We start from the raw sequence: 19,659 nt of genomic DNA, 5'->3' as shown, positions 1-19,659 counted from the left end.
GATCGGGTGTTGAGATAGCAAATAAGCAACTGCTCCTGTCCCGTATGTAAGGTATCAGAAAAGGTGGATTGGAGGTGCATTGGACGTACGAGGGGAATTCGAAACAGAAGAAATAGAGGGTAATGTACAGTCCGTGCAAACAGTGCTAGAGATCTCCAAAATGTCTATCCGTTGTTGGATATAAGGGTCCAAAGCCCAGTTTCCCCACAGGGATCTAAGATTAAAGGAAGAATAAACTGGCGGTAAGCAGGGTCTTGGGCCCTAGGCCCCGGCCGGTGGCGGACGGGCGCAGACGGGCTGGCAAATAAGCCCCTATTGTTGTCATCTAAAGCACACTCCACTAGCCCCTTCAGTGCCCCGCCCTTTCCCCGCCCTGTGCCGGGCGTTGCATTAGCGGGCGGGGTTCATGACGAGATAGTCTCGTCATGGGCACAGCGCAACCGTGCTCCATGACGAGACTATCTCGTCATGGGCACTGAAGAGGTTAGGGGAAAAGCAGCTACAGTAGCTTTCTTGCATGATGTTCCGATGGCAGAAATGTGCAAGGCAGCAACCTGGAGATCTGTGCATACTTTCACAAGGCATTATTGTCTTGAATCCGACTCCAGGGCGGATACTCAAGTAGGCCAGGCCTCCTTGAGGAATCTGTTCAGATAACAGAAGTGTCTGAATTATCAAGTTTAGTTGTCTGAGCTTGATTGTTAATTATTATCTTTCCTTTGCCCGCAGTGGATGAGGTGAGGCTCGCAATTCTATTCTAGTGCTTATGACTATTGATGAGGATCCCCTGGAAGAGAAGGATTAGTTACTTACCTGTAATCCTAGTTCTCTTCCAGGGGTATCCTCATCAAAGTCATAAGCAACTCTTTGTGTTATGGCTTTGTGTCACCGCAAAGAACAACTGACCTAACTGTCACCCCTGAGGCATGATGGGCAGCTAGGGGTCATGGCTGCCTTAAAGGCACGGTGCCAGTTTTTCTATGTTGCTAAGAGTTAGCTTTCTAGCCTTTCTAGGCTGTGGTTTTCTGCAGTGCAGCCTGTGAGCTGACAATGCTTTCAGTCCTATCTGAGGTGTTTGTGCTGATGCAAAGCATTAAAACAGTGTTAAAACATGATTTGCTTTTGTTTCTTCCCTGTTTTTTATGATATATTATCTCTATTGGTTAAATTATTGATTATATACAGGGGAGTCCTTGCAGCATTATTCAGCTCTACTTATGAAAGGCTGCATCTGCTTTTTTATTGTATATATATGGTGTGAATAAATTTACACTTACCTGCAGACTACGGAGTGGCTCGTCTTTCTTCCTAGGATTGGTGGGAGAATCTCATTGCAATATATATATATATATATATATATATATATATCAGGTTCTTAGTCCTTTGATTCAATGAACTAAGAAAGGATTGCACTCACTCGTAGTTGTATTTAAGGAAAGGACTTTATTCTTGCCAAACCCAACGCGTTTCGCCTCTGCAAGAAGGCTTGATCACGTGATCAAGCCTTCTTGCAGATGCGAAACGCGTTGGGTTTGGCAAGAATAAAGTCCTTTCCTTAAATACAACTACGAGTGAGTGCAATCCTTTCTTAGTTCATTGAATCAAAGGACAAAGAACCTGCCATATAATTATCAGCTGGATCCTGCCGAATGGTTTATGCACCGCGCTGTAAACGGAGCGCCTACGTCACAAAGGGATCCATCCTGGATATATATATATATATATATATATATATATAGTCCACAAGTGAATGGGAACACCCGTTGCCTCCAGAACGAAGGGCGCGTCGGTGAAGAGACCTCCCAAACGCGGTCACAAATATTATCCAAAACTTCTCCAAGTTCAAGAAAAGCAATCGACGCCGTGTCTGTGCTGAAAATTATTTATTGCCAGCCGAAAAAGCTAGACGCGTTTCGCCTGTCCTGCAGGCTTGTTCACTAGCAGTTTGGTAAAGTTTTCAAAGGCAATTTAAAACAGTGAGTGACGATCAACGCACGTGATGGACTACAAGCATAGAAATAAACAAAAGACTCGTAGTTCACTTCAACTGCAATAGATACACAATCCTGGCATGTGCCAAAATGTAAGACCAATTCATTATGGTCGGACACGCATAATATGTACTCATTATTTTAGAGTATTTGATAACATTCATCAATTGTGACACAATTATTACCCAAGTGGTCAAGTTATGAAAACATTAAAACCGAATGTTGTTTTAGCCCGCAAAGTTAATACATTGCAAAGGAATTTGGATCAAGTGATCAGTCGCACTGAATATAATTTCAGTCATTGTGTCAAAACATGATTTAGCATATCAAATTAATACTGACAATAAATGCATGGTATCTATAAAGTTACTGCCCAAGTGGGCTGATGCCACATACAGAAAGAGTCAATTATAGTTAATAATAGCTGTTTTAAGTCCAAAACAGTAACGTGATCATACAATAAACAAAATACAGATAAAACCCGATAAAAAAGGACGAGAGGATTCTACAGATGTGTGTGTAAGTCTTCTTCCATATTAAGACCATGTGGAGTTTTAGTATTGAGTCTGATAATGTAGCAAGACTCAAGTTTGCGGAGCTTCTTTTCCCGGTTTCCACCTCGGCTACCAACTGGAACTGCATCAATTACAAAATAAAGAAGACCTTCAGGGTCTTTGTTGTGGCATCTGTCAAAGTGTCGGGCCACGGGATAACTTTTGTCCCCATTTTTAATGGCCCGTAGATGCTGCAACACCCTCTTGTGCACAGGTAAAATCGTAGAGCCCACATATTTGAGGCCACAAGGGCACTGTAATATGTAGACCGCATAGTCAGTCTTGCATGTGTACTGCCCCTTGATGTATTGGATGGGTTTATGGGAAAAGCCTGCTGGGAAACAAGTTGTATTTTTTCCATACATACAGGCCTTACATTTATGGCATTTGATAAAACCATCCTTTCTTTGGAGCCAAGAACCTGCTAATTTAGTTTGTTTACTGGGTAGCACATTGCTGACTAGTGCTTGGTGCAAAGATCTGGCCTTTCTGAATGTAAATTGAGGTCTTCTTTGAACCATTTTACCCAACACTGGATCACTTCTGATAATGTGCCAATGCTTGTTAAAAATTGTTCTCAATTTGTCCTGTTGTTTGTTGTAAGTCGTGATGAACCTACACTGATTAGTGTCTCTTGCTGAATTTTTTGTTGACTTATTGTCTTTATTGAAAAGAATTTGTTCTCTCTTAATTTTTTCAATTTTGGTGACAGCTTGGTTAAGACAATTGTCCGAATAGCCTCTAGCTTGAAAGCGAGATTTCCAACATGCAAGTTCTATATTGAAATCATGTTGACTACTACTTGATGTGCAGTCAAAACTACTGATGTGCAGGCAAGACTCAAACGCTTGGAGAAGTTAAATCGGACTGAACTTTCCAAATGGTGGGAAGCCAAATCTCTACGCTGTTATTTAGATGCCAAAAGAATACCCAGAGGGTTACGGATTCTAGTAGCACCTACCTATGAGGACCCCAATCCCAATATGCTGAGAGAGTGGTCCGACAACAGCCAGGAATCCTCCAGCAGGATTATATATATATATAGAAACGTATTATTGGAAGACCCTTTTCTTGGAACAACATCTTTTTGCTGATACCTCACCACAAAGTTGGGAAACTCTGCAAACTTCAGCGATGCAAATGATGCCAACTGAGCTCAACTAACTTGGAGTGTGCAGAGTTTAATACTTCTCTCCTAGACAGTATTATCCATGTGAAGTCTTTGTAGATTGCCAACCTTTTGCTACGCTGAGTATGCCCTTAGTATGGCAGTGATCTGGTGTGATTCATCCCCTGCCTACATCCGCCATCATTGCCAAGCGTTATATTTGTTAGTAAAACAGTGTAGATGGAACCTTGTGCATCTGACACTTGCCTTTTTTCCTGGGATAATTGCTTGTTTAATTTGAACCTAAAATACCTTTTCTTCCAACAACTCAAGAATGTGTTATGTCTATGTCATGCACTGTGCAGTCTTGTTGCTTGGCTGTGGAGAGGCTCTGAAGACTGGCCCTGCAGGAGGATGGACTTTTGTGATGCACTTGGAGGTGCTGAAGAGACTGAGATCATGGGACTTTTTGTGCGGTCTTGTGCGCATCATTAGTGCAGCAGCATAAAAGAATAGGCCCCTTGTGCTCCCTGGGGAGAGCATCCATACAAGTGATAGACTCAGGAATGGCAGCAAGGACCACTGAGATGGGTAATAATAGCCCCCTTTAAAGTACCACTGTATCTATTTGTGTAGGAGTTTTATAAAGCTCTAATGGTCGTATCTTAACTTCAGGGAGCTACGGGAAGATGCTGCAGTGATGAGGATTATGAGATAGATGTGTTGTTGCCATGGTTTAGGCTCTAAAATGTATTGACAGGGATACAGAAATAATTCAGGTGAAGGTCAGCGACTACAGGCCTGGTTGTTGCCATTGGCGCTTGTGTTGCAGAAGAGTATCTGCTCTTATTAATTGTTTCCACCTCAGTGTCAAGCAGTAAAAGAGATAGGAGCAGCACTGTATAAATATTTAAATTCCTGGAAGTGAATCTCTCATTTGAGACGGATCCAGAATGGGATTTGGCTATGACTTACTGCAAGTTTGTCCCCCCCTCACCTCCCCACTTGATGACTTGAGCTCAACACTTGATGTGCCTTAGAATGAATCAGAAGACAGAAATCCCTGACTTTAAAAATATCGCTTCAAGTACTGTAGTCACAAGAATAGTTCTATAAACATTACAGATGGAGAAATCCAAACAAAGCAATAACTCGCGCAGAGAGGCTTTCGGCAATAACCATCTTCCCGCTATTCTTCGCAAGGCCAGTTATGCAGTGTTGGAACTATGCCCGCCAAGCAATACCTCTGTCTCTGGAATGTGAGTCAAGAGATCCCAAGAGCATCTTTTCTGCAGGTACCATAATCAACGTTTATATCTCTATATGGGTATAAGGTGGACTTTCATGTCATTGTATTTGTTGTTATTTCTCAGTTCTTAATTTTACCAATAAAATATTTGATACACAAAAAAGAGATCCAAAAGGCAACAGCATCAGCCTGGAGTGGCAAAGTGCTCTGTGTTGTTACAGATCAGTGCCAGAGATGCAGTGAGGTTTGAAGCGCCCAATACTCTGTGGTAAAATGATAGAACCCTTTCAAATGTAATTAATTACACAAAACGTACTCTGAACAGACTGAGGTGAATGTAATCATCCTTGATCTTGCGTACGTCATATAACTTCTTAGGAGAGATTTAGCATAGTTGAAATAGAGCCTCCATTTTGGGAAGTGGGGTTCACCGGTCCTACTTACAAAGTTTGTGTTATCCTTTCAGAGTATTTCTCTTCTGGAGTATGTCTCCTGCTGACTGTTTTGCTCCTTATGTAAGTATTAATTCTGATGGTATGTTTCCTGTGGGTGTTTTGTCTTGTAATCGTATCTCTCATTCTGAAGATATTGCTCCAACTGAGGAACTCAAGGTATCTCTCCTTCTAAGGGCATCAATATTTCTAGGCATTTCTCATCTTCTGCACGTATCTTTGCTTCTGATGTATCACACCTTCCGGGGTATCTTTCTTTAAAGGGTATCAAGCCTACTCTATTGCTCCTTCTGTGGATCTTCCTCTTGTTGGAGTATATCTCATTCTTCAATAGTCTCGCCCTTGCTTAGATTTTCTCTTCTGAGGGTATTGCTCCTTCTGCTATCACTCCTTTTGTGGTATTACTCCTCGACAGATAATCTTTCCTTCTGAGGTTCCTGCTTCTTTTGCAGGTATCGCTACTTCTGAGAGTACCAGTCAATGTATAGACTCTGTACTTAATGTATCAGTCCATGGGGGGGGCTCTCCTTCTTAGCTTAGCTTCGTTTATTGCTCTGAAGGCCCTATACCATGCATTTCGGTGCAGGGATACTGAAGGCTGAAAGCCATAATTCCAGGCAAAATGGACAAAACCAAATGAACCCAGAGATATGAGGTTCTTTTCACTGTGATTTCCAGGATACCAGGAAGAAAAACACAGTCATTTTCTGCCTGTTCTCTGAAGACAGAAAGTGTCAGGAAATGGGCAGTGAGGGTTGGGGATGGGGTGGTGACTCTGGGCAGGCTTCCTTCCACTTGACAGGGCTGAGCATTGCCTGATGCCCCCTATTGGTCCAGGGGTTTGAGGAAAATGCTGTGCTGCTGCCCATGAACTCTGTCCCTGCAACCTGGAAAAGTACCTGCTATCTCCGGGCCTGGAATTATTGGGTCCGGAGTCTTGCGGACCAGATAGTCCAGGCCCGGAGACTCTTGGAATGGTGGACAACTATATCTAACACAGAGTTATCACTCAGGGTGAAATTCTGCCATTCCATTTGAAGGCCATTACTCCTTCTGGGGTAGCTTTACTTGGGTATCTCTCTGTCTGAGAGTATCGGATCATCAAAGCTATCTTTCCTGTGGGTATAGTTTCTTTTTGGGGGGGTACCTCTGTCCCTGAGGCTATATTCTCATCTGATGGCATCACTCCCACTGAGGGGATCTCTCTTTCTGAGGTGTTGATCCTTACCCAGGTATTAATCCATCTGGGGTACCTCAAGTTCTGAAAGTATCTTTATTTCTGAAGTTTTTTTTCCTGATGGTATCAATTCTTTTGACGGTTCCTGCTCCTTCTAGGGATGTCTCTCCTTCTGAGGGTTTCTCCTTGTATTGGATGAGTGTATGCAGGCACATGTACTTTTATAGCACAACTCTAGCTTGGAAGCAGTGGTGTGCTTCTCGTTTTGAGAGTATCGCTCTTTTTGAGAGAATCTCTGTCCTCTGGAAGGTATAGTTCTTGGCGATGTCTTAACCTGAGAGTATGTGTTCACCGAATCCTTTGTCTCCTCAGTGAACACATAAGTAAACTGCAGAAAACTTGAATGTTTCAGCTTTCTTCTGACCAACAGTGGTGTAGAAAGGCTCTGTGTATGAAATACTTTTCGGTAAGGGAAGCCTACTGAAATTTAGTACGATTGATTTATTAAAAAACTGCTGCAAACAGAGTCAAATTATCGTAATCATCTTTGACTTTCTGGTGAAATTGTAAAATGACTCGACTCTGAAATGTTCTGATTGCCCTATTTTCTTAGAAAGCAAGCCCATTCTGAACCACGTCAATCTCTCCTGTCTTCTACACATCTAGACTAACTATTTACCAAAATCTGTGTGCGCAGCCTGATTGTTTCTCTTCATCTCGGAATATTTCTTTTTCTGAAGGCTTTTTTCCCCCAGGGGCTATTGCTCGTGAGCGTATACCGCTGCATACCCTTCCTTCTGAAATCTTGCTGCTTCTTGTCGTATTGCCTTATAAGAGGGTAACTTTTTTTCTGAAGGTATCTTTCCCTCTCAGGGTCAGGTCACTGTCCCACTCCATGACCCGATCCTTCTGAAGATAACTGTAACTTCTAAGGGTATCTCTTCAAAAAGTATCTAACCTTCTGGGGACTTGTCTCTCCTTCACAGAATGTCTCTCCTTCTGGGAATATCTCTCCTGAAGATATTATTTTTTCAGTGGCTCTCTTACCATGAGTGTATCTCCATTTGCAGATCTCTTTCCTTCACAGCGTCTCTCTCTCCTTCTGCAGACTTCATTTATTCTGTAGACATCTCTCCTTCTGAATGTATCTCTTCTGAGAATATTTCTCTTTCTCAGGCTATCTTTCCTTTCGAGGAACTCTCTCCATGAATCTCTCCTTCGGGTTCTATTCATTAATACCGGTATCTCTTCTATTTCTCTAAAAAGTATCTTCGCTTCACGATATGTACACTCTCAAGTCACGCGGTAGTAAACTGTCGAGTTGCTGCATGTTTCTGCTTTGCTTTCCTAGAATGATGTAAACGTGCTATCTGCTTGCTAATTTCCAAGCTATCAACACCCAGCCAATGGGTCTATCTCACATGGGAGAGGTAAACACTTTTCTCACTCTGCCTTCCTCAAATCTTAGGTTCGTCTTCTAAAAGATGTACTGGATTCTACAGATTTTCTGATCTCAGTAAGTTGAGTATTTAAACATTTTTCTCTTTCTTCTCTAGTTTAATTTGCTTGCATCAAAAACTATCGTTAACTATACACCTCTGGCACTGTGGTGATTCTCATAGGAAAACTTAAATGTGAATACTTAACATCCGCATCTGCAGGGATCGTTGCCTCAGTGATGAAGTTGATGGAGCTGCTCCACTACCCATTTACGTGCTAAGATTTTCCTTGTCCAAAAGGCTTCTAAGACTACTTTCATAAGATGGAGATAGTAACTCTTAGGAAAACAGTTACCGACTTTAAGTTACAACTAGTTGTAAGGAAAATAATGCTTTAGCTTCTAAGTACTACAGCAGAAATGTTCAATTAGCTCTACGGTCAAGGGTGAGATCTCGGTTGCATATTTTAGAATTATCCTAAATTTGCATAAAAAGTAAGAGCAGAATTTTGAGACTGCGTCTGTGCTAGTCTACTTGTGGAATGCCTCTAGGTTCTTGCCTGAGATATAGGATTTGATATAGAGTAAAATGATGAAGTGTAATCCTCCTAAAAGCAGTATTAATGTGATTTCATCTATCAGAGTGATTTCAATTGGGGCATCGTCTTCCAGAGGAATTACTATCTCCATGATGGAGCATAGCATTGGTAATTCCTCTGGTAGAAACTCCCCATATAGATTTTACACTTCGGTTGAAAATTATGTTACTTCCTTTTGTTTGGGCTTTATTCATTACTTCTCATCGTTCCAAACGTACAGCTTTCTTATTCTGCAGAAAAGTGGATACTAAGTATTTGAAACCGAAAGCGACTAACCGATAAGGTGCCTCTCTCTCGTACAAAAATTCTGGACTTTTCTTTCGTGGATAAACAATATTTACAAATTATTATTCAAGGTTATATGAGTAGCTGTTGCAATTACACGATAAAAACTGCAATATATTTTTAAATTTTATTTAGAAATTATTCAACGTTTGCTCCAAAAGACACATCAATAGAAACATTGTTTTCAAATCTCTAAAACATTTAAAGAATATAAGTAAAAAACGCAACGCACAGAAATATTTGTTTACAGAAATGACTAATGTGAGATCTAATCTGTAAATATCTGCTTTGGTACGACGGGAAAATTATACCAAGGAGAGAAAGCAGATCGAAACAACACTAACTAAAATGTAAATTTTAAGATGAGGCCATTAAATTAATATCTCAACTCACAGCCAAGCACGGAGTCACACGAAGACTAGCAGAACAGCTGACAACATTGCTATTGCCTCCATGCAGGTAAAGGCGAAATGGGAAAACGGGCCAAGAAGGAATTTGTCAACGACACCTAGAAGAAATTGTGCAGATATGCAGGAAATTCATTTTTAAGTAGCTGACGTGATACCTCAGGCAGGTTCTGTCGGCCTGCTAAAGAGACCTGCGTACCAGTCAGCTGAGTAATGATGACTCTTACGTACTTCACTAAGTACCTGCACACTTCATACAGACAAGTGTGCACTTTACTACAATTTGTAAAATGTGTAAGATAGGGTAGCTGCTCCATGCCCGATGGAAGATAGCCTTCTGTTGACCCACAAGACCAAAAAGGCCCATGACTTGTCCAGAGGAACATGCATACCTGTTGGAATGTCTCTCCTAGAGCTTTGAAATGTAAAACTGCTACTGGTAATTTCTTCAGCCAGTCAATGCGAGGCTTCCACCATTATTAGGGGAGTGAAAAAAGTCCTGTGACATGAGGGAAGTTGGGCTGCTATAGAGGAAAACCAGGAACCATGTTGCAATTGGACATTTAGCTGTAGACCGGACAGGGAGTTTTGGGAGCCTTCCCACAACTTGAACCTACAGCCTAGTGCCTAAGAAGACATTATTGGGTGCTCAGAGACTTTGGAAGCACCAGGGATAAAGTTAAAGGTTTGTTTTCTAAAGAATGATACTTAGGATGACCCTTTGAAAATATTATTTCTGGAGTACCAGGACAAGATGCAGAGACTGCTTGTAAAGACACGACACGGCACACTACATTTTGGAAATGTGAACCTTTGATTACAAGTGTTAGTCTGCAGATGAAACATCTGACCTAGAGTATACACCTACCCTTCCCTGCCCTCACTTCATCAAAGGTCATCCAAACATAACACAGCGCTCCAAGCCTGCACCATTTCTCATCATACCAACTTACAATGAGAAATCCATAGGAGGCGCTGCGTTCTCAGTAGAAGGCGCTAAGCTCTGGAACACACGAGCAGCCAGAAGCATATACACTTCCGAAGAAAGCTGAAAATATGGTTATTTCTTAAATAACTCCACCACCCATATTGCCCGATTCCTGGTCCAATAGCACCATCGTACCTATTTTTAAAAAAGGGGACAGACTTGATCCTGGGAGTTATCGCCCGATATCATTAATTGACAATACATTGAAGATTTTGGGCAGGGTCATTTTTAATAAGATTAGCATTTGGGCCGAAGAAAATAAAATTTTACACCCATGTCAGTTAGGTTTTAGAAGCAACGTAGGGACGGTTGAGCAGTGCTTGAACCTAAACTTAGTTTTAGATAAATATACTATAGCTAAAAAATCCCCACTTTACCTAGGTTTTATGGATCTAAGCTCTGCTTTTGATTTTGTCAACCGATCACGCCTATGGACAGCCTTGCTGAGATATGGTTTGGATGAACCTCTGGTCTAATTCCTGGCCCATTTACACAGTGATTTAAAAGCCTGTGTTCTTATTAACAACGATGGAGAAGTTTCGGGTGAGATTTTAATCGGCAGGGGTGTAAGACAAGGTTGTGTCTTGGCTCCCCTGCTTTTTATTTTATATATAAATGAATTAAGCACATCCTTGGATAAATTGAGTACTAATGTCCCGCTCGTCAACGGCAAACCCCTCCCTGTATTGCTTTATGCCGACGATGCAGTACTATTAGGTCGTACACCTAATGCACTCCGCACTTTAATTTCAGGCTTTGTCTCCTATATGGCCGACCTTGACCTATGTACAAATTTTAAAAAATCTTATATAATGTCTTGTGGGCCAAAGAAACATAAAATCCGCCATATTATGTCAGGGAATAATGTTTTAAATAGCACTAGCACTTTCCCTTACTTAGGTCTGTTGTTTTCCGATTTCGGATCCTGGCAACCTCACGTTGCCAGAGGGAGGAACAAACTGGGCAAAGCCATTAACTCTATAATTACTTTACGCCAACCAAAGCACACTGAAGTCATTCTATCACTTTTACAAATCTATAAAACCCAGTGCGTCCCTACAGGAACTTATGGTGCCGAGGTGTGGGGATACTCGAGTTGCACGAACATTCAGACAGAAGAAAATAAATTCTGTAGGAAGGTACTGGGGGGAGTTATTTCAGCACCATCATACGTGTGCCATAGGGAATTGAATCTCCCTTATATAGAGGACTTTATAAAATCTAGACCTGCTTTGTTTTGGTTAAAAATTTGGCGTAACCCAGCCGCCTCTCTGACCCGTGACATAATTTTAGATTGCCTAAAAAGTGAGCGGGCAAAATATATTCCCTGGCTTAACGCAGTACAGATGAGCCTTTTAAGCGTAGAAATGGGGCATCTTTTCTCAGCACCCGAAACAATTGATTCATCACATAAGACTACAGTGAAAAGGGCCTTATTTGATTTGTATCGAGTGAACAGAGAAAAAATTGAATTTACAAAGCCAGCAATTCTTGGATACATACCTCTACAAGTATTTTGTACTAGGCCACTTAACATGCCCCAAGGCTATTTACGCAAGAAACTGGGCAGATGGAATCGGAGTTTGCTGTTTAGATTTAGGGATGGGAGTGTGGTAAACTTACTCTGCTTCCCCTTAGGTTACACCCATAATTTGGGAAACCTATTTTGCCTATGTAACCAGGGTGGAAAGCAAAGTCTGCTGCATTTCACACTGTTCTGTGGCTTCTATGTAAAATATACCAAACACTTGCTAATCCCTTATTTGAGAGCCAATGCCCTGACGGATTTTAATGAGGCTTTTAGAGTTTTACGGATGCTAAGTACTGACGATGTAATTTACAGAGTTAATCACTTTCTTCAAATTGCTGTCCGTTCCCGTGCCTCAATGAACACGACCTGAAGTGTGTTGATTATTCTGCTCACTCAACATATTGTATTTTGCACATTGGTTGTCCATTTACCTCAATGAATTTGGTTTGACAGCCTGTCCATTATTTGCACATTGTATTTTTGTACATTGGGTGTACTATTAGATATGCTGTTTTTAAGATCAGTTTCCATTAATGTATCCGGTTGTTTCATTACTTGCACATTGCATATTTGCACATTGGATGTACTTTTGACATGCTGTTTTCTTAAGATTTGTTTTATTGTTCATTGGGATTACTTTTTATGTATTGTAATGGACGCATCTTCTAGAGCTTTCTGACATGTTAGATCTAGAATTATCTTTGCACTATTTGCACATTGATATTTGCACTTATTTGACTGTGTATAAGAATGTCTGACGTAATTTGTATGTACTTTTATGGATGTTTTTGAATATATCCGAATAAAGATCATTTGAATTGAAGTGAATTGAATATCCCGGAACATGATTTAATCAGATACTCATATTCAAAAACAGTCACTCCCTCAAGCGCAGTCCTCTGCTTACAGCCCATGAATTGGAAACAACTCAACCAGCAAACTGCTTTCGATATTTGGGTAAGCTAAGAAGGTCTGACCTATGGTTTGTTGTGGCATTATATAGTTATGTACATACAAATATAAAAATTATGGCCCACAATAATACTAAAACGTAATACGCATCAGTCAGCAGAAAATTGTAACTTATACTTTTTAAATTGACATAAGACATATCTGCTATGAGGGTGGTCCATTATCAGCGCTGTACAACCCCCAAAAAAACCAAATATCACCAAATGAACAGGCATGGAATAATTGATGACATTTTTAGCACGTTGTTGGACAATTCAGAGGACTTTAATTTAGTCTACCATTGCATGTCCCAAATATCTATACAATCTAACTGCTTCTTTACATCTCACAAAGACATTCAGCTATGGGATGAAAATAAAAATACCCTCTCCACATCTCTCTCCCTCCAACCATACACAAATTCTCAGATTGGACAACCCAGTACAGTAACCATCTAAGCAGAATACATTACAAGAAATATCACAGAGGGACCCGCAGAGCTGTTAAAAGCTACCAGCATACTGAAAACCCTAAAACTGTGTGTCTATCTCCAACACTTCATCAACCATCACTCTGCTATGGCCAGTTTCCCGTAACATGATAACTGCACCTTGGTGCTCATCACTCACAACATGGAAACATTTCCCACATAGTATGAAAACAAATACAACATTCTTCCAACCACATTCCCTCCATAGTAAGTGTGCTACCCATGTAGGCAAGTGCCCCAGCTCCCCATGTTGGGGTAATAAGTGGTAAATAAATGATGCAATACAATACAATATAATGTGTAGTAAAACTGTGGTCGCAATTTGTGTATTGACTTTTTGCAACCGCTAACTCATTTTGCGAACAAACCATTATATTAACAGGTTGTTTCATAAAATGATTCAGAGCTGGTCACAGAACAGTCTGCCAAATGACTATAGACCAAGCCGGTTGACTATGAAGTTGCCACCACAATTTGCAAAAGGGCAAACGAATATATGACGTCACAATGCATGCAATTACAACACATGCTTTTACAACACAGTCTTTACATCGCAGCTACCGTTACATTGCATGATTTTACAACGCATGACATTACAATACATTTTTTAAAACTACCATTACAACAAATTCCATTACAATACATACCATTACAACGCATAATACTATTAGAGCAACAGTAGGGTAAGTGTTGGATAATGTAGGGGTCAAAAGTACTATTCCCACTCCAGTGAGTGCAACAGTAGGGTAAGTGTTGGATAGTGTAGGGGTAAAAATTACTAAGTGTTGGATAGTGTAGGGGTAAAAATTACTATTCCCACTCCAGTGAGTGCAACAGTAGGGAAAATGCTGGATAGTGTAGGGGTAAAAAATACTATTCCCATGTACCCCAAAACCCCTACCCATCCTAATACTAAAATAATCTCCATTACTTACCTTATAATGCATTATAATGGTATGCGTTGCAATGGAATGCCTTGTAGTGACAAGCGTTGTAATGGCATGCGATGTAAAGGCAGTTGTGTTGTAACAGTTGCATTGTGAAGGTAGGTCGTTGTAATGACTGCGTTGTAATGGATGTTTCCCGGGCAAACTGTCCCCAGAGGTCCCATTCCCCTCTGCGAATGAGTTACCACCTTAAGTTGGCAGTCTGTAACTTCTCAAGAGTTTTAGACCCATTGTCACACATGGTACCGATTAGGTATTTGGAAGGGACACCCAAAAGTCACACCTTCCAAATACTGAATTGGTAACCATTTCTAAATCTATTGTGTGCTTCAGAAAAACATTTCTAAATTGTAAAATGAGTGTAGTCGGTATTTACAAGCATTTTTATGTTTGCAAACCCTGATTTTAATGATTGGGTGGTTTGCGAACCCAAAAACCCGTAGTACAGGTGGTCCTATCTTCCTTGTACATACCCAATCAGTGTGGCTCGGGAAACTGTTAGAAAACGTATAAGATGGATTGTAATGCACTCATATTTTATAGTTTTTACACCTCACCGTTTGTTCATCAGATTGCAACATAACCCTTTAACGAAGCAGACACTTACTATCTGCAAACACAGAGTGAGGTGCATACCTTAGCAAGGTCAGTTTCCTGTGATTAAATACAACAAATACATAAAATATGCCTCAGTCATAAATGATTGCAGAACATTTTTAAGAACATTGGAAATAACATAATAGTTAATCATTGATAACCAATGATTCAAATTGTGTCCGCCTATTTTGGTAGCTCCTTTGACTTGGCTTTGTGCTGTATGTTTGCAATGTAGAACAGGATGGGTTTCAGTGTTGCTGAACAACTCGGTTGGATGTTAGCGCCACCTAGTGATTTTGACAAAAAACTTTTCCACTGTAAGTTGCTCAACTCTAAACCTTTAAAAATTCAGTAATGTAAACTGAACGGATATAGTTATGCTCATGCCCTGAAAACTCTGAACATAGAAAGCTATTACCTGTTCCTTCTTAAAAATAGAAGACTGTATTGAAGAACCAACCAGTTCTCTAGATCAGGGGTTCCCAACCCGGGTATCCGCGCGCACAGGAGGGGTGCGAGATGGCATTTCATGGGGGTTGACAAAGAGTTAAAGTATGTACTGTATGCATAATAGGAATACAGTGAGACTTTTGTAAGGATGCGAACGTTAATAAAACATTTCCTAGGCGTCTGGGGCATAGAACAGTTTGGGAACCCCTGCTTAGATCCTTTAGCACTGGAAGACAAGCTGTACAAAAGCAGCGTAATGTTGTATTCTGTTACAATGTTTTGTGTATCGCATTGTCAAAGGTCTTCAGAAGACAGGTGATAAATTGACCCTTACTGGAGGATGCACCCTCTGGGGGCTTGCAAACCTCAGCCTAATCCTCTTGTGTATTTGTACTCTCAGTTTAATTGTGTTGTCGGAGCCTGGGGTCTTTATCCCTAGTGTGTAACATCCTTGCTCCACTTTCATTATGTGGCAGTTTGTTCTCACTCGCGTAATCCGTGTGTTGTCGGTCCACCCGACCGCTAACCTATGATAGTCGGGTCTGGTGGCTTAGTGGACTAATGCGTCCACTGTAGGTGCCAACGTTCGACCTCATGGTCACAGGCTCAAATTCCCGGGGGCCCACTCAGCCTTTCGTCCTTCTTAGGTCAAGAAAATGAGCATCTGATAGCGACTTCTAGCTGCAGAGTCCTTACCTTTTGAATTTCCCAGGCGTCAGGCTGGATCCGGAAAATTCAAAGGTAAGGAATCTGCAGCTAGATAGACTCTCTACCAGCTAATGCGTTACCGAAGGTAAGTAACTTGTTCACCATTTAATTGGGTAACAATAAATATCTGTTATTCAGCACCTAAGATACCCTTGGGTGAATATGCGCTTTACAAATACACGTTAAGTTATGTAGTGGTTATTACCACTACGATCTTGTAACTTTCTGACAACCGGTAAGTGCGTGCACAGGATGGATGCTTCCTGTGCCATTAACTTATATATTTAGCGTAGTGGCTGAGCCATTGTCTTGAGATTGCTAGATAATGCATGCTTATCTTTCGGGGAGGGATCATTTATGGTAGACTGAAATAAGTGGAAAGTGCCTCCCACTAAAAGATGGCCTTGACAATTCATTAAGAAAGTACGTAATTGCTGAAGAGAGCTAGAATCATATGCAATTGGCTTGTAATAACTATCCAAGGTATATAGTTGGTGTGTGGACAGTAACCATGAGCCAACAATGCTCTAGATAAGATTAGGTTTGAGAATTTCAAAGTGAATAGAACGATTAAGAAAGATTGCATCTCTCTGAGCAGAAGTGAGCTGAATTGATGACACTCATTGTGTGGTCCAGATTTAAATAGTTTTAGATTTATTAGAGTGAGTCACCTGAAAAAATATTGTCAGGCTTGTAACCGGGTGGGCGGTTGCAGGGATATGAAGACTTGACTAAACATAAATAAGTGAAATACTTGGTCTTTATTGTTATGTCATAAGGGAGATACAGTCTAGGGACCTCCTATGTCACAAAAAAAAAAGGTTCATTCAGGGGTTAGTCCGAACAAAAGAAAGCAATCCTTTCTTCCAGGTTTGGGCGTAGGGTCCTCTGAGCCCTTGCCTCTCCTCTTGCCTCTCCTCTTTTTCTCCTTTGGGTCTTGTGCTCGGTGGGCATGAAAAGGAAAAAGAAAACAAATAGGGTGGGTCAATCCCCAGTGGCGTAACGAAACCTGAGGGGGCCCCCCTGCAAAGAGCATGGAGGGGCCCCCCTTCCAGACTTACTCAGGAGCTCTCAGGCCAGGGTACTGCCTGGAGGGGTCCCCCTAGAGCTGGGGGGGGCCCTCCGCACTGCTGCCCCCCCCACACTGCAGGGGCTGCTGGGGCCTTTGTTACGCCACTGATTGGCTTACCCCAGAAAAAGTAACTTCTGATGTATTAGGCATAAGCTTTGCTACAAGCTAAAAAGTGCAATACAAACAGTCTTTTTAGTGGACAAAGTTGGCTCAATCAGATGCCGCCCTCAGAGCAACCAGCAGGTGGGTGGAGCCTTAGCACCTCTCTCAGTAGTAGTCTGAAAGCTCTTTTTTGTTGATAGCATAAAGTAAGGTGACAATTACACTATCAAGCAAGACATAAACATCTGTTTAGATTTGTGTCACCCTGGACTTCATATACTGCTCTCATACACAAAACTGCACTCTAAAGTTAATAATGGAAGGGAAGCAGTACATTACTCATGAATGTCCTATTACCATCTGTACTGCTACCAGAGGAAAACAAACACTGTCAATTATTTAGTTATCTAAGACACTTTAACAGTGTTATAATGGGGGGAGGAGCCAAAATGGCGACCGGGACGGCAGCGTAGGCTCCCGGCTCCGTGAACCTCCGCACCCGCACAGATATCCTGCACGAGATCCTTAGCCTGCGCTATCTACTCGTGTTGGTGAACGCGAGCGGCAACCGGCCGTGTGACCCCGAAGTTTCTGGCAGCGGTACCGCTGGAGAAATGTCCGTCTGAAGTTTGCGGCCTGTGCAGCCCCGGAGCCGGGACCTCGAGTGAACGCCGTGGCCGGGCGGCAGTGCAACAACAACGGCCTTTGGTGACTGGGTGGGGTCGGACTGCCGGAGTGGTGCGAATGTCGGACTGCGCTTCGCCGTGGTCGCTCCTACCACTAAGCGTAGCTGAACGAGTGGGTGCCCGAGGTGGCGACTCCAAGACTCTCCGGTGATTGCCTCAGCCTTCGCCGGTGAGCTGCCCGGACGCCGCCCGTAACTTGCCCCGATTCTCGCGGGCTGCTCCCGGATTTTCGCGGGCACTGGTCCGTGGTGGGGACGACTGTGGCCCGTGACCACACACCGGACACATCATTTGCCTGCCCCCGGAACCCTGTTTCCAGTGACATGGAACCCGAGGTGCTTGGGCCTGAGTCCCGGTCCCGATCTGAGTTGGATCTACCCAGCGGCCATTTTGGTCAGACAGTGTCCACTATCCTGTACACTGGGTTGCAGCAGGATTGGGAGGGTGCGCCTCTGAGGAGCGTAGCGGAGCGAGCGCCGGGAGCTGTACTGGGGTACGGTGACCTTCGAGGCCCTCGGTGCCCTTCATTCCACCTTGGTTCACGGCGCCTGGGTGTTGGGGAGCAAGCTCGAAGGAGTGACATCAGCGTTGGAACAGTTGCCGCCTGCCTATCCCCAGGTACACTGGGACTTCTTACACCGCGCACGAGGGGACAGTGTCGTGGCCGCCCCTGAGAATAGTGCACGCCTGGACTCTCCGGACAGTATATTAACATGCGATCAGCTGGCTGTGGATCTGGTCTGTTCCGGAGGTTTCGGACCTGAGCGGGGGGTGGTGGCCTTGTCCCGTGCGCGGCCTCCGACGACTCAGGCAACATCCAAGCAACGGTCGCCTACTCTGCCTGATTCCGCCATCCTGGGCCTGGTGTGCAGTGTCAATCCTGGCTCAGCACTGGGAAAGACGACCCTCCATAGAGCTGACTGTGTCGACCTTCAGAGCCCTCTACCCTACTTGTGTGTGTCGCTTCCTGATCTTTATTGGACGCTTTTCTTCCTGGTAACACTGGACATGGCACTGGGACGAAGGGTATGCATGGGTGGGTTTGCAAAGAGTGGCCAAGGATGATGCTGACCCTTCTGAGGTGGTCACCTACTAGGCGGGCGGGCTCGGGAGTTGTGTGCTCTCACGGCATAACTGTTAGTGTACCAAGTGCGTAATGCTCCTTACTCCTCTTTGACAGGGTCGATTTTGTGTTCTTTATTGTATGCTTTATGGGAAACCGTGTGGTGCGGGAGGGAGAAACCGGGGGCGTGTTTTGCAGGCCCTCCTCCAGTTTATTAATACTCTCTCTACCCCCCCGTCTGGTGGGGGCTCTTTTCCCACTTCTTTTCTCTGTTTCTTCTATATTTCGGGTCTGGTTCCGGGGCGACAGGCACACTGCTGGGGGGGGGGGGGGCGTACTCATCTGCAGAGGTGCAGGGTGGGGGGTTGGGGGGGGGGGATCCTTTAGTCTTTCACCTCCTTTTTCTATGGCCTCCTTTTCTTCTCTTATTCTTCTTTGTCTTTTTCTGGGATCAGCATGGTAGTACTCCTTTGTTGTTAATCACTGCTGTTTCCGGAGTGCCATAATTTCCGTGGAGTTTCCTGGGTCTTGGGGCAGGGGGTTGCAGGCGCAAATGGCCGTGTCATTCCTCCACATCCTGAACTTCCTGTTTCAGCGCCATTGCTTAGATAGACTGCTGTGTATTGTTTACGTTCATCGTTCTTCCTGCCATTTTTCGCTGCTGGGAAACTGTTTGGCACCTGATCCTTCCATCCTTTTCTATTATAAAATGTAAACCTTTATTATCCTGGTCTCCTACTTGGGCTGTTTAGAGACTGAGAGTATGCTAGCGTCGAGATTTTGCTCCCCGAGGTACTGACTGTGATAGACCTGC

The sequence above is a fragment of the Triturus cristatus genome, chromosome 12, assembly GCF_964204655.1.
Source record: "Triturus cristatus chromosome 12, aTriCri1.1, whole genome shotgun sequence".
In the NCBI taxonomy this organism is placed as follows: Eukaryota; Metazoa; Chordata; class Amphibia; order Caudata; family Salamandridae; genus Triturus; species Triturus cristatus.
Note: the sequence above shows the minus strand (reverse complement) of the source record.